Raw genomic sequence first — 15,668 nt, 5'->3', positions numbered from 1 at the left:
CTGCTGTTGGAAAATTTTGGCTTTTAGGTTTCAGTAGAAATATTTAGTATTTCATGTGAACGTTAGAGATGAATAAGTTACATTCTATTCTATTAACATTGTATAATTACATTGAAGTTACATCACATCTGGAGTCACTTTTTAGACTGTTTAGTATTCAGTTGCTTGCTATATCACAAGAAAAACACGAAACAAACAAAAACATTAATTTTCTTTCTTTTGTGTTTACGTGTTCACTTGCATAGTTAGAAATGGCAAAACGTCAGTGACGAAAACAGAGTCCACGCTTGACGAAATCTTGGGCGAATTCTGTGATTTTTTCTGTAGTGTTTTTCTTCTTTGTGAATGTTTTCCTGTTTTGCTCACATGAATATCTATATTATTTGTTTAAATGTAAACAGTTTCTTTTATGCTACCACTTTTATACCTTGACGGATTGAGTGTGCCATACATTTTTACTTGAATCAGATTAAAGTTATACCCTTAACGTTTTGGTAAGCAAACACATCATATAAATATCTCACCTCATGCCTGTTGCTGATGCTCACGTTTGCAAGTCACACTCTGTGGTTTATTGTAAATTAAGAAAACGTGTTAAAAACGTTATTTATTTTATATTTAAATACAAAAAAATAAAATAAAATAAAGTAGGTGAGAGCACATGTATGGGCGCACTAACTATCATTATAGAAAATAATACAGTAATATATTGTTCAGTTCTTAAGATCCATCCTGCAGCTTCTATATGACTCGTTATTCAAAACTATATATATGTGCTTACGAAGAGAGATGAGAGACAACGTCAAAAGAAATTGACTGGACCCATAGACATTTGTATTATATATAATGTCAAAACTATCCTTCAATCACTTCGTTAGTAAGTCGTGTAGAGCTCGACATCCTTTTGTATTTGGCGTTGACTGACAAAGGCATTTGTATGGTTTAAGTTCGAATCTACGTTACGCAGTGTTTAAAGTTTTATCTTATGGTTCTGCTTTGTATCCCCTGAAATAAAAGTAGTAAGAACGAATAACAGGCAATGTCTATATCACCCCCCTCAAAAATAATTCAACTGATTCTGTAATGTACTCTTTGATAATCAGTTTTATTTTATTATTAATTAGAGTTTCCAGAATTTCATATTTATGATTTTTTTTTTTGCAGATATGACGTACATGTGTTAGTGAGTCACTCAACCTTCAGAAGTTGTTTTATACGGTGTTAATATGGCCATACTCTTGCATACGCTTATACAGGTAGACTATAGACTGTTTTTTAAAAATTTTAAAGCAGTTCGGAAAAGTTTCCATTAGATAAGTTACGTGTTTTAACGTAAATCTTACAGGGAGAATAATTAATTTTCACTTTTATGGAACTTTACTTGCACAAATACTCTTTTTTTATATATATAAAATATTGTGCTTCCAAATTTTTTCTACGTGTATGTTCATCGAGTCCGATTTAATCATTGAACAATATTTTTTTATAATTTGAAAAATTATTGTGAGGGCGCTACTATGTTTGTTTGGTAAGAATATTAACATATTATTTCGTCATGAATTTCGAATGATATTTTTTCTTGCTAAAGATAGGTAACAGTTTATCATTTCGTATATAAACAATCTTAAGGATTCATTTATTGTATGATATTTTTGTCTAAGTCTTAGTTCAATGTACTTTTCTAAATTTAGATAAGATTGTTAAAACGAACTACGTTTGTTGGATAGCTGTTTCTTCTGGTTATGATTACACTTGAATATAAAACTGGACATTTTAATACACTTTGGTCAAAGATTTAACTGTGACATATTATTTCATTAAGCTGAATATCTTGGTATCCAGTTTCTTTAAGATTATTATGACTGCATTGTTCCTCAGAAACGCTAGAAAGCCATAAATTGTAACCTCAGGTGTTCCATCAGTATTCTATGCACCAACCTCTGTTTTTTACACATACCTTGAAATGCATTGTTCGTTTTTTAGCTACCTATTCTATTTCTTATTTCGCCAATAATTTATAGCTTCTTGAGTAAATGGAACATTATAATGGCCCAACTTGGTGGAAATATTGAGAACAACGATTCAAGAGTCACATTTTTTTGAACGTTAGGACATTCAGGGGAACCCCGCGAACAGCAGTAAATGCTTCAGAAACCATCAATAGGTCTATTGTGTTAGAGATAAGGGCTGATCTGACAGATTACATTGTAACATTTCCTCCTGTAACTTGAATTGCTGTTTTTTAATTCCAGGTAGCAAGGAGTGTTAAAAGTTATATAGTTTGAAATTAAAGAGTTTAACGTAGGATGATTTGCAGTTAACTACATTATTAAGTCAAAATTGGCATGTTACACAAGGTGCGTACTACCATAAGAACTCGGAGTCCATCATTTGTAGTGTATCGAAAGTATCATAATTCACGAGGTTGGTTGGATCCAGTTCTTTGGTGCATAAGGTTTCAAAAAGTCTTTAGATAGACAGTAGAGTGTTTATTAACTTGCCAATGACTTCATTGTAATAACACAATTCTTATGATTGCCTGAAAATCCTGCAAAACACAAAGTTCAGTAATTTTCCTAATAATTTTACATTTATAGCGTTTACACTTCATAGCAAAATAGTTTTAAGAGCATACAATATCAACTGGAAGACAGCAACTTGGGAGAGAGGGAAAAGGTCACACAAAGCTAATTTATTTAGATTAGCCAAACTATAAATGATTTACATTCCCATAAATAGTCCTTGGTCCATGTTTTCCTTAAGTTATTGAGAAACACTTCTGCCTAACTTAAAGGCTATTAATAGAGACCTTTACGATGTGGGCTTGAAGCTCTACAGATCTTTTAAGACATAAACACCTATACGATGTGGGCTTGAAGCTCTACCGATCTTTTAAGACATAAACACCCACACGATGTGGGCTTGAAGCTCTTCCGATCTTTTAAGACATAAACACCCATACGATGTGGGCTTGAAGCTCTACCGATCTTTTAAGACATAAACACCCAGACAGCTTCAGAGCCTGTGATTAAATAAACAAAAACCTTATTAGGCGGTAAAAACAAATTGAAGAAAACAAATAAAAACAGTGCAAAGGTGAGAGTGAAAAAAAAAATATTTACAACCATCCATAGCTTGTGCTCACATCAGCATTTTTTCAAAAAGAAACCAGTCAGAACATTTTGTTGGGTGTTTCTAGTTAAGCACAAAGCTATATAGGAAGATAACTATTGGTTGGTTGGGTGTTACTAGTTAAGCACAAAGCTACACAGGGAAATAACTATTGGTTGGTTGGGTGTTTCTAGTTAAGCACAAAGCTACACAGGAAAATAACTATTGGTTGGTTGGGTGTTTCTAGTTAAGCACAAAGCTATGTAGGAAGATAACTATAAAGTATTCTATAATCTGTCAAAGACATGACGGGACACATTATTTAAATAACAGTGAATTCAAAAGTATACGCTGCTAAAAAAAAATGTTTTATTGTGTCTTATGATTTAAATGTTATTTTAAGATACTTTTCGTATAACCACTGTTTTACAATTAGAGAATGTTTCAAATTTAAGCGCCCTGCATTTAGTATGTTTTATGAGTTAAACGGTTTGTTTAGAAATGCAAGGAGCTAAAAATTAAAAGAAATTCAGTGGCTCCTAAAGTGGCATACAATAAATGAATCGACGTAATAGTCTTATAACTTAAAAATAATTTATTCAGTGTCACAACTTTTCAGGAAGAAGAGAGTTCTGACAGAAACATCATACTAATAAACATATTATTATAATTTGTAAATATATTGCTTCATTTAGTTTGCTCTAAGAATCAACACGTTGTACATAAAAGCCTGTATTATCAAAGGCTTTAGGAAGAAGAAATATTGTGCAAGAAAAACGCATGGAGAAACATCACTGAGTTATCTATTTACCAAGTACTGTTTTACAGTATAGTATCTATATTAAGAAAATCCGGTTGCAGTTATTATTGTTACCCATAGAGGCGTTGGTAGGTGCTTAAAAGATTCGGGGCTCTAGCCCATAGGCGCAGGAATGTTGGGCGTTTCATTATGATATCGGTCATGATTTTCTATTCTGATTTTTTCAAGACACCAACTGGAGATTGGGGGCACTGTCAAGTAGATCCTGGTTACCTGTAACATCTTGGTGTGATTATAGTTCTGGGAAAAATTAATCATCTCTGATCTATTTGTTACTGTTGAACCTCACTAACTTTAAGACATCATTTTTAATGTCAGATAATTTTATATTATTTCCTACACTGTAGCTTTAGTTTAGTTGCATTATTTAATATTACTTTTCATTATATATATATATATACTCACCATATATTAGATTCTGAGTCATTATTGTAAATGTTTATATAACAATTTAACTTAATATTTCTACTAAGTAAAGCTTACGAGTTTTTATTGTTAAACTTGCCTTGTATTTGATCATAAGTTAAACGTAAATCCACGACTCATTTACTCTTTAACTGTAGCGTTTAAAAAGCTGAAACAGTTTACTGGTAATGTTATTGATGTATTATCTATTCGTTTACTTCCGTTGATATTTAGAAATGTGTTATTTTTTGTTTCTTCTTAAATAGAAAAAAAAAGGTGCTAATTCATTTTTAATCCAGTGAAAGTTTTTATTCAGAATATTTCTTTGAAACGCTGACTGGAAAATGTTGTTTGTTTCTTTGTAGTGTAGCACAAAGCTACACAATTGGCTATCTGTGCTTGCCCACCACGGGTATCGAAACCAGGTTTCTAGCGTTATAAGTCCGCAGACATACCGCTGTGCCACTGGGGGGGGGGACTGGAAAATATCCAACTCAACTCTCAAAGACGTTACACATCAGAATTTCAAATGGTCCGAAATTGAGTTAACTGATAATATAAATTTAATAGTTAATTTGTACTTTGGATTTAGTATTTAAATATATGCCGATATATATAGTCAGTTTATGATATTTGTCAACAAGATTGATACACAATTTTCTTTTCTAACATAAATACGTTTTAATATTCACACAAAAATACAATTACAATAACAGTTATTACAAATAATTATTACAAAGAATGATTTATAGACAAAAGTTTCACAGACTTACCAGCAATATAAAGTTTTCTTTCTGGTCTGGAACTTCCTTGATATCTTATCGAGGGTTCACGATGAGCGAGTTAATTACGAGTTGATGTAGGTACGATTCGCTTAACGAGAAGCTAGCTAGCTTTGTCCTTACTGATCACACGCCGATTTTTCCACCGGTGACATTAGGTAATGTTTTCATAAAAATACTAATGTCCAATGAGAATCCACTGAAGTTAAATGAGTTGTAATGTTCGAGTTTTGTAAATGCTCCTGGTCAAATATTTAAACAAACGTTGATATAATAACAAACTCGTTACAAAGAAAACAATATTGTAGCCACTATCTAATTTTTCTAACGTACTACACTTTAGTTAACATAAAGGTAAACTGCAGTTCGGAAATATAATATTTTTTTAATCAATGAAACAGATAATATGTGTACCAGTAAATAGTTGTCGGCCGCGGCTTAGATATTAAAAAGTTAGTATATTGAAAACAGAAAAATAATAGACAATTCAAAATACAAATATAATTCCATATTAAAACAAAATTATTTATTTTTAACTTATACGTAATAAGTTTTTAAAGCATACGACGAATTTTTCAATGTTTTTGAGAAATATATTTGAAATCACGCAAAAAGTAATAATATGTAGGGATGGTACGGACGCCTGTATTAAAGCAGTACAAAAGTAATCTGGATTTTTTTCTCTATAGGTCATCGTAAGCTATATATGAAGAGCTACCCGGCATAATCGCTCTATCTCCGGTGTATATGTCGTTTTTCAGCTATCCAGAACATCCCAAGGTCGAAAAAAAAAATTCTAGTGTGAACAATGTTATTACCCCTTGAAGTTAGCTTTTTTACAGAACTTTGTTGTTACTTTCAAAATCATAAGTACAGGGTGAAACAGGAATTACCACCCAATAATAGATGAACATTAGAAGATTGTAACGTGTAGAATACTCAATGCTTTGTACACTATACAATCGGTGTCTTTAGGGAGCCAACCCCTATATTATATATGAAGAGAATGAGTAAATAAAAGATCAATACACATACAGATCATCAGAAGCTAGATATGAAGAACTAGCGCCTACCTAGTTCTAGCAGTAACTATAATTTTATCATCATTTGATATAGCAAAACAGTCTTCATGATCTTTAACTACCTATTTAGTATTATTCTATGCAAAATGTATAAAGCTTTAGAATACACTCTATAACCTAGTAACCTACGTACGCCATCTTATACAACAACTAAATCAATAACATTAGGAAAAATATTTATCGCTAAATAAAAAGCTATGTATGGCTAACTACTGAACTTTGAAAAAGTAACCAAACAAGATAGGGATGGAAGTGGACGTATCACTTGATCCGGCTAATGATCACATAGCAGACTAAGCCGTCTCGATTTTACATGAAGAATAAAATCCATACACTACCAAAACAAATAGAACAGAATTTCCATGTGTAAAATATTACTCTATTGTAAAATAGTCAAAAAAGTAGTATTCTAAAGTTAACAAAAGGTATAATGATTAAAGCTAATATTTTATACAAACATCAAGTTTTTGATAGACAAAATGGGAAAGATAGTAATGTAAAGTCCAGACGGCTTATTCTGCTATGGGATCATTAGCCGGATCAAGTGATATGTCCACTTCTCCACTTCTATCCCTATCTTGTTTGGTTCCTTTCTTCAAGTTCAGTAGCCAGCCCTAGATAGCTTTTTATATTTAGTGATAATTTTCCCCCTAATACTTGTATATAAATAATTTACTTACAACGCGCAGGAGACGTAGCTTAACCACTAAGATTCATGCCGTATCTTGGTTAATATGTCTGTTCTTTTAAACCATAACAAAGAATTTATAAAAGTTTCCAGTGACCAGGAAATTGTACCAATAACTATTTTGTACAGTATCATCTTTTTTTTCGTATTTAATGGTAAAAGTGGTAAGACTAGGGGACACAAATGCAAATTTGGGGATTGTAGGAGCCGTCTTCAGCTAAGACAGCTTTAGTTTTCTAACAGGGTGTTTGAATCTTGGAACGGATTGTCTTCAGTTGTGGTAGATGCAGTTAATGTAAGGAAGTTTAAAGAAAAGGTTGATAACTATCTGAAAGAAAAAGGCTGGCTTTGAGGGTTTTAGTGTTTAGTTTAATTTATTGAATAGGAAGGCCTAGATGGACCTCAAGGTCCCTTGTTGTCCGTTAATGTTATGTATAAGAAACTCCACATACCTTTGATAGATTGGAAACAAAGAGTTTCAAGCCATCAAAAGACGATGAAGACCGTTATTCATTATATCACCCACTTATTTAATATATTAACTTACCTCTTGCACTGTTTTCCAGAAACTGAGTTCATCTAAATATGCCAAAAGTTACCTTTTGATTTTTTTTTTACTTTTCAACCCTCTACTCTGTAAAACACTGAAAATTTTACAGGATCATGAACAGTTAGTACTCCTTTAGTCAGTTGTTACAGAAAGCAATATGTGATCTTTCTCTGGGTATGCTACTGTTTTTTTAATAATGACTTCTGTACTGGTCCTAAGGTCTTGGATAATCTTCATAACGTTTATAAATATTAAAATGCTATTTAATACAACCAATGTACAACGCTAGGGAAATATCCAAACTGGTTACTTTGACGGCAGAAGAAATAATTATAATATTTCTTAAATGTTTTAATTTGTCATTAATCTTATTATATATAACGAAGAGTAGAAATCGCTCGTACCCTGGTGATTCAACGGCAAGCTTGAGGGCTTCTAACACGAGTGTTTGTGGTTCGATCCCGGAGACAGTCGTAGCAGATAGTCGATTATGTAGCTTTGGACTTAACATAAAACAAACAAATCACTCTTAAAAGGGTAGGGTAAAGATCAACAGAAGACTTGCAGGAAATACATGAACTACTTTAAAAACCTTATATCTGAACTGCTAATTAGAAAGTTTCTAACTAACACAATCTTCAAGATCTTAGATATGATTTTATTATTTCTTAAACAGTTTTAATGATTTAGCTTAAATAAGGTAAAATTCTGAACATTTCATTATTAGAATGATGGCAAATTTTGGAAAGCTTATATTGAAAAAACTTTTTCAGCACTGATACTTTTTAGTAAAGAAACTCAATATTATTTACATTAATATAAAACTCTTTTAGTTAGCAATTTAAAATATATTTCTTAAGAAATTACACGTGTTCTCTCTTTAGTGATGTTGGCGTTTTCATTGTGTTTTGAGGTAAACTGGTTGAACCAATCAATGATATTTTTTCGTATGAAACACACATACTGGCCAACCCCATAGTCATAATATTCCACATTTTTCTCAGCGTCTTATAAACAAAAACGCGTGTAACTGATTCAGTTTCCACTGCTTTATCAACACAAGAACGTTAGTTGAACAAAGGGAAATAAACAAATGTTCTTATATTGACGAGTGTTTGCTTACTGATTCATCTGAAATGAAAGATTTATCGCTCCCTCTAACATATACTTTGGTCACATATTTGTATAGATAAGAAACAGTAAAACTTCATGCCAATGTCAGAGCTAACAATCTTTTAAATCTTCTTTTTTTCATTTCTTGTTAAGATCATCAAACAATAGCTGATTAGCAAGCATGTGTCTTTAACCTACAGCGCCACCTGACAAACTGTCTGGAATTTGTATTGGTCGGCATTGTTCATGTCTTTGAAAAGGAAATCTTTAATGTAGGAAAGGGCGTGGTATTGGTTTCTTTACTGTGATTGACATATAAATGAAGTGTGATGCGTGCATATTGCCAGATTTAAATTGAAAAGAGGATGTTGTTCATCAGCCAGTGGAGATCATTGGCTCTTGAAGAGATATATATGTGCATTTTGTTTAATGGGGGAAGTCCAGAGATTTTAAGATATGTTACACTTTAAGTCCACGTGTGATAGTAAAGAGTAGTTGAACCTATTCTGTCAAAACGAACACTGCCCGTAAGTGACTAGCATTAATTTGTAATATAACTTTAAAAAATATGATTGTGGTAAAATCCTGGCAGAGGTAAAATTCCACGAGCCAAACACTGGAATAATAGTTTGAACTTTCTTTCAAATTCAAATAGTAATTAGTGAATAAAGAATTGCAAATTTTAAAGACGTAGAGCGAACGTCCAAATATTGTATAGCTTTAAACTAGAAGGCTAATGCATATCAGAATTAAACTAGAAGACTAATGTATATCAGAATTAAATTAGGAGGCTAATGTTTGTCAGAATTAAATTAGGAGGCTAATGTTTGTCAGAATTAAACTAGAAGACTAACGTATGCCACATTACAAAAGCTATTCTGCTCACTGTTACGATAGTGTTATATTCGCCCTTAACTTTCCCTTCTTATGTTCATCAGCTTTATTTAAATTATACTTATTCCTATCAAGAATTAACTAATATTAGTATAAGCATAACAGATTGCCGCATACTACTGGCAATCAATAAAAGATAGATTTAGAAATAGGTTTCATTTCTTACTGGTAGGATATTACTTTCTTCCTTCGCCTATCTAGGTTTATTCGTTCTCTTTCTCACATCTCCTGGTTTTCTGTTCCGTTAAATAACTCTTATCTTTTATATTCATTTCTCATACCCGTGCCGAACCAGCTCTTTTGCATCTGTTTCCCTTATATCGGATTAAAAAGTTTCATAACCTTGGAAGGTCTATTAGTCTTCTTACCCAATAAATTTAGAAAAGTGACTGCTATACCTGCTCATTCCAATTATTTTCTACAGACTTAGAGTACTTCATTTCCCTAATTCCATAGAGATTGACCAAAGGCCGACTTCTCTCTCATATTCTCTTACCATTCATCAGTCGATGTTACTTTACGCCTAATTCCATAACATTCAGAAATAGCTGATACCTACGCAAATGGCTCTGGAAACAAACTTTAAACTCGCTTGATATCCATAGGCATTTAGTCGCGTCCGTGGTTAATGTGCATAATGTAGCCTCAAAACATGCACCCTATCCAAAATCGTTCATAATCTAAACAACTAAATCACTTTTGAATTGTTCAGTTGCCTGTCTCCAATTCCTTATCGACGTTTGTTTAATAACTAGGTGAAGTGGCTTTCACAACTCACACCATTCGCTATTACTCCTGTGCTAATGGTCTTTACACAAAGCAAAATGGAGCCAATGGAAAGAGGAAATGTAGGATTTACTTTACTAACTGTTCTAAATTATCCGGAATGACTGAACACATGCTGCGAAGACCTCACAGATGGTACCTCTTCACATATAGCCACTTCGAATGTAGGAAAAGCATCGTGAATTTTGTCGAACATGGAGAGTTTTTCGGCATATTTCAACAGTGAAAGGACAGTAAATCGTGTGTGAACAAGAATTGAAATTTTTTCACGTATTCCACACTTTCCTCAGCCTATACTATCTCGCTCTTAATTAAATTAACAATGTTTAAGCATATGTACACATTCGACATCATTAATCTATCTAGTTGTTCTCTATTAGGGCTTCTTTGCAGAATATACTGGTTAGACCATGTATATATTATCCACTACATAACCAAAGATATACTGACACTCTTTGAACACATCATATTGAACGTCTAACAGGCATGGCCTGCAAAGAAACCCACGAATGATAAATACAGAAAACACACCACAAATACATATATATATTCGTCATGGATAAAAGTCAAACATACAAATGTTTTACGGATTATAAAGTAAACTCCTAAAAGATCAGGTAATATGACTGATTGGAAAGTATGGGCAAACTGATTTAAAATATAAAGTTTAAGAACCAATTAATGTGTATATATTCACTGTGATTTTTTTCTAGCGTTAAGTATTAGACTTTTAAAATGTCATGGCTACAGGTCTTCCTTTTTACTAGAGTTTCCTGCATGATGTAGTTCTGAGCCTATCGAGCAGAATATTGAAAATTCACTACTGTGTTTATCAGTTTATTTCATACAAGGTGTCAATGAGCAGGCTCTATCATGCTTTACCGGTGTTATATATTTTAAGTGATTTTTACGTGGCTGACAATTTCGCTTGCATTTCGGATGATATAGTATTTTGTGTTTAGATTTCAAGTTGATATATCGTAACATTTACATAAACAATTCGAAGCCGTGTATACGAACGAGAATAAACATAGATCGTAATACGTAATCTAACACAGATAAATACAACGTAAAACAAGTTTCGTTGTAAATACGTTTACTCTTTGAAAATCAGTGATACTAAGTTTAAACTTTTCATTTGTTGCCCGAAAAGTTTTTCTCTCTTTAATTATTTTTTTCATGCGAAACTCTTGTTTTCATTCCATGTAACTAGGATAATCACGCTCAGGCGGCAGAAGTTTGAGAACGTTTAGAGAAGACCGTGAAATCGCGTAACTATTCTGTCGAAAACCCTCCAGCAAACTACTAGCTAGCTAGCTGGCTATCTAAATCCCGCATGTTGTTGTTGGTGAGCGATAATAAGCTACTTGGCAGGCTTCAATGTCAAACCTGGGGCGTTGAGAGACTTCGAAAACAAAGGCAAGGAAGTAGAGGCCACGCCCAGTGTTACTGAAGCTCCATTTTGATTTAAAGATCAAGGTTTCTATTTCTTAGACAAATCATTAGACTAGATAGTTTGGTTTAAAGGCAAAATCTCATTTTCTATCCATCAGATATAATTTCATACAGCCCATTGACTAATATTTACTTCTCGTCGACTTCAGCGATCGACAATCTTTCGGAAAACATATAGAAGGTTATATATTTGTTTATGTTATACATGTTTATATATAAACATAAGTTTCTCTTAAAATCATTGCCCACGACAACAGTAATCTTTTACAGAAACCTAAGGAGTTTTCTCCTGATGTGGTCCATTTAATGTATCATAAAAATATTATTTAGATAATTATTAGATAAAATTTTACTGTGATTTGCTTTACCACCGCCTCTTCTGATGGAATATGTTATTGACACCGTGGCAGAAACAAAATAGCATTCATTATAAAATAAAAATCATTATTTCTTGCACCAAAGATCAGTTCCGTTGTTTTTTAGTTGTTTTGTTCTTTTTTCATCTTCTCTCTTCTAACATATATTTAACAATCTATACTGAAAACTACCTTTGAGATAAATCAATGTACAGAAAATGTTTTTCAAAACATTCTTTTTTCCAGTACAAAATTCAGTTCAATTTCACGATGTTGTTCTTCTAGGTTTTTAATGCAACTCAAAAATGTGTGAACTGCATTCAAAAAAAGGGTGATTCATTCTTACAAATATAGTTATTTGATAATCCTGTTGAAACGTTTTTTGGTAATATTACAGCAGACAGGTGTTTCCAACACAATAAATGTTGCTGTTTTATTAGGTTACGGTGTCTTCAGTTAGAATCCGTTACCAAACATGCTCGCACTTTCAGTCGTGTGGTTTTTATAAAGTTACAATTAATCCTTCTTTTAGTTGGTAAAGAATATCCGGAGAGTTGGCGGTGTGTGGTGTCGTCTAGTTTCTTTCTCTCTAGTTTATCATTACTAAATTATGGACGGGTAGCGCAGATAGCCCTCGAGTAGCTTTGCGCGAAATTCAACAAAACAAACAAACAATTGGACAATGGAGTGTACGTTTCATCTTGTTAATTATAATTTCACTTAAATTCTGATGTAGTAGAAACTTAAATAAAAACATTTATATATTTCGAATTCAGAAAAACCGTAAAATACACATTAATAAACATTAATGCTTGGTTCAAGTCAAGTTTGACTTCAAAACTTTAATATAGTTTGAGGCGAATTAATGTAAATGGGATAATAAAGCACTCTGAAGTACTCATAAATAATTAGTTAAAGTTACAGCAACGTCTTCTAAGCGATTTACATTTTATTCACTCAAAATCACCAGCCTTTAAAACACTGATGAAGAGTTATTCTTAAAGCGATGACTAGGCGTCAGCTTTAATGCACTTATCTAGAATTATTCGCTTGTGAATCATTGGTTTAAACAGTTACATTTGTTAAACTCTGACTTAAAAATTCTTTGTTTTGAGCCAATGAAGCGAAAAGTAAAGGTAGGTTTTAAAACATAAATTATAGATTATTCACTTTGAAGAAACTGAAAGAGTTATTAAATTACGAGTTAATAATGAGAATAGTTTTCAATTTGAGAACAGTGGATACACAGTAAGTATCAACTTTTATTAGATGTTAATCAAGTTCTAAACCTAGATTATGAAATTTTCATGCAATGTTCTTGACATATAAATATTAATCATTTTAAAAGCAATATCTAGATATAAAAGCAGCAACAAGGCGTTAATCATATTGATGCGATTTTGTGGAATATGCATTAATACTTAAAAAGCTACCTCCATTATTCCTAAAATATACTTTACGTATGGAAAGTTACAGCACGTGAAACAGCTACCTGTGGTGAGCAAGAAAAGCTCTTGCTTCGTTATTCCTAATTTATTGTTCTCAGGGAAGTCAAGCTTGTAATCAACCTTTTGCGTTTCGTTCTTGAACAAACATTGTCTCCTTTTCTTGACACTTTATCAGCTTTCAAATTCAATACTGATTAGTGATGAAGAACAGGATTTTGCTTATTAAAACTAAAGAAAACATCAGGCTAAGCTTTCTAGTTAAGATGCCGTTCAAATAACTTTACAAAATAAATTTTTTTGTAAAGTCACAGTTGAAAAACAAAAACTCAAAAATGAGCATATCGTATTTAATAAAGATCAACATTTCTTATTGAATCTCCCGAATAAAGCTTTTATTAGTCACAGAGTTCATCATGTAAATTAACTAGTGTTTCACTACAAATGCCAAGTCACAGAGTTCATCATGTAAATTAACTACTGTTTCACTACAAATGCCAACATGGTCCCAGAACTACGGAACTGTCCCGAATAAATGCAAGCCTCGTCGATCGGGTTTGTAAAATACTTACAAAACGTAATCAACGGACGAAGGGGTATGCATGGTCGTTCATTCTGAATAAAATTATTCATGAACATAACATAATGTCTTGGGACAACAAGGGATCTATTGGTCCATCTCGGTTGTCCCATCCTCTAAGGTAAACAAAATCTATTAAATAAATAAATAAAAATCTTAAAGCCAGTCCTTATCATTCATATAGTTATCAAGCTTTCTCTTAGACTCACTTAAATTTACTGCCTCCACAGCATCTGAAGGCAACCCATTCCAAAGGCTAACCGCCCTGTTAGAAAAATAAAACTGTCTTAGCTGAAGATGATTGCTACCTTACCAAAATTTATATTTATGTCCTCTAGTTCTACTATTATCGCCGTTAAGTATGAAAAAAGATGATGCATCAACACTATCAATTCCCTTTACAATCTTAAACATCTCAATCAGATCCCTTCTAACTCTTCTTTTTTCAAGAGAAAACAATTTGAAATATCTCAACCTCCCCTCGTATCATAATCCCTCCATCCCAGGCACTATTCTAGTAACCCTCCTCCAAACCCTTTCCAACAATTCAATGTCCTTTTCAAGGTAAGGTGCCCAAGATTGAACACAATATTCCAAATGTGGACTAACTAACGACCTATACAATGAAATTATAACCTCTTTATTCTTGTATTAAATATCTCTGTAAATACAACTTAAAATCCCATTTTCCCTACCACTAGCAACAGCACCCTGCTTGGATGGCTTAAGAGACTGATCAACTATTACACCAAAATCCATTTCTTTCATGACACTGTTAAAGCGATTCCCATCCAAATTATACTTATAATTCAAATTATGATAACCCACATGCATTATCTTACATTTATTATAATCAAAACCCATCTACCATTTATTTTCCCATCTCACTAAATGATCTAATTCATTTTGTAAAGTAGCAGCATCTTCTTCACAGCTAGCAACACCCAAGACCTTAATATATTAAGCAAATTTAATTAATCTATTGACCATTCCTTCATCTTTATCATTAATGTAAATCAAAAAGATCAAAGGTCTTAAAACTGAGTCCTGAGGCACCCCAAATGTGACATTAATCAAGTTTTACTAAACTCCATTTGTAACAACCCTCTGTTTTCTTCTATCGAGCCACTCTTCTATCCAATTTGCTAACTTATCCCCCACATCTATGAAGATATGTTTTACAAGCTTTTTATGTGGTACCTTGTCTAAAGCTTTCTGAAAATCCAAATACACCAAATCTACACCCTTACCCTCATCTACATAAGCAGTAACCCTTTTCAAAGAATGTCAAAAAATTTGTAAGGCAAGATTTTCCCTTAGTGAAACCATGTTGATTATCTAATAAAATTCTAAACTTTGTTAACTGGTTTTGCAAAGCATCTTTTATCAAATTTTCCAAAACTCTTCTCGCAACTGATGTAAGACTAATGGGCCTATAGTTAATGGGATAATTTTTATCACATCCCTTGAAAAGAGGAGTGCCATCAGCTAACTTAAAATCCTCTGGTACCTTCCCATTATTCAAGGACCTACAAAAAATTGTAACAAGTGGTTCACACACTCAATCTTTAACCTCCTTCAAAACCATTTGGGAAATATTA

At 32.6% G+C, this 15,668-nt stretch overlaps 1 protein-coding gene across 1 annotated transcript in view; it reads left to right on the top strand.

Moving 5' to 3' along the window:
• The first annotated feature begins 1,223 nt into the window (after positions 1 to 1,223).
• LOC106458351 (diacylglycerol kinase 1-like) overlaps positions 1,224 to 15,668 on the top strand; it is a 346,054-nt gene continuing 331,609 nt past the window's right edge. The window contains exon 1 of the mRNA XM_022384755.1: positions 1,224 to 1,256. The gene's annotated coding sequence lies outside the window, so the exon portion shown is untranslated. The remainder of the gene's footprint in view (positions 1,257 to 15,668) is intronic.

The sequence above is a fragment of the Limulus polyphemus genome, unplaced genomic scaffold, assembly GCF_000517525.1.
Source record: "Limulus polyphemus unplaced genomic scaffold, Limulus_polyphemus-2.1.2 Scaffold22, whole genome shotgun sequence".
Classification (NCBI taxonomy): Eukaryota; Metazoa; Arthropoda; class Merostomata; order Xiphosura; family Limulidae; genus Limulus; species Limulus polyphemus.
Note: the sequence above shows the minus strand (reverse complement) of the source record. Positions and strands in the feature narration are given on the sequence as shown.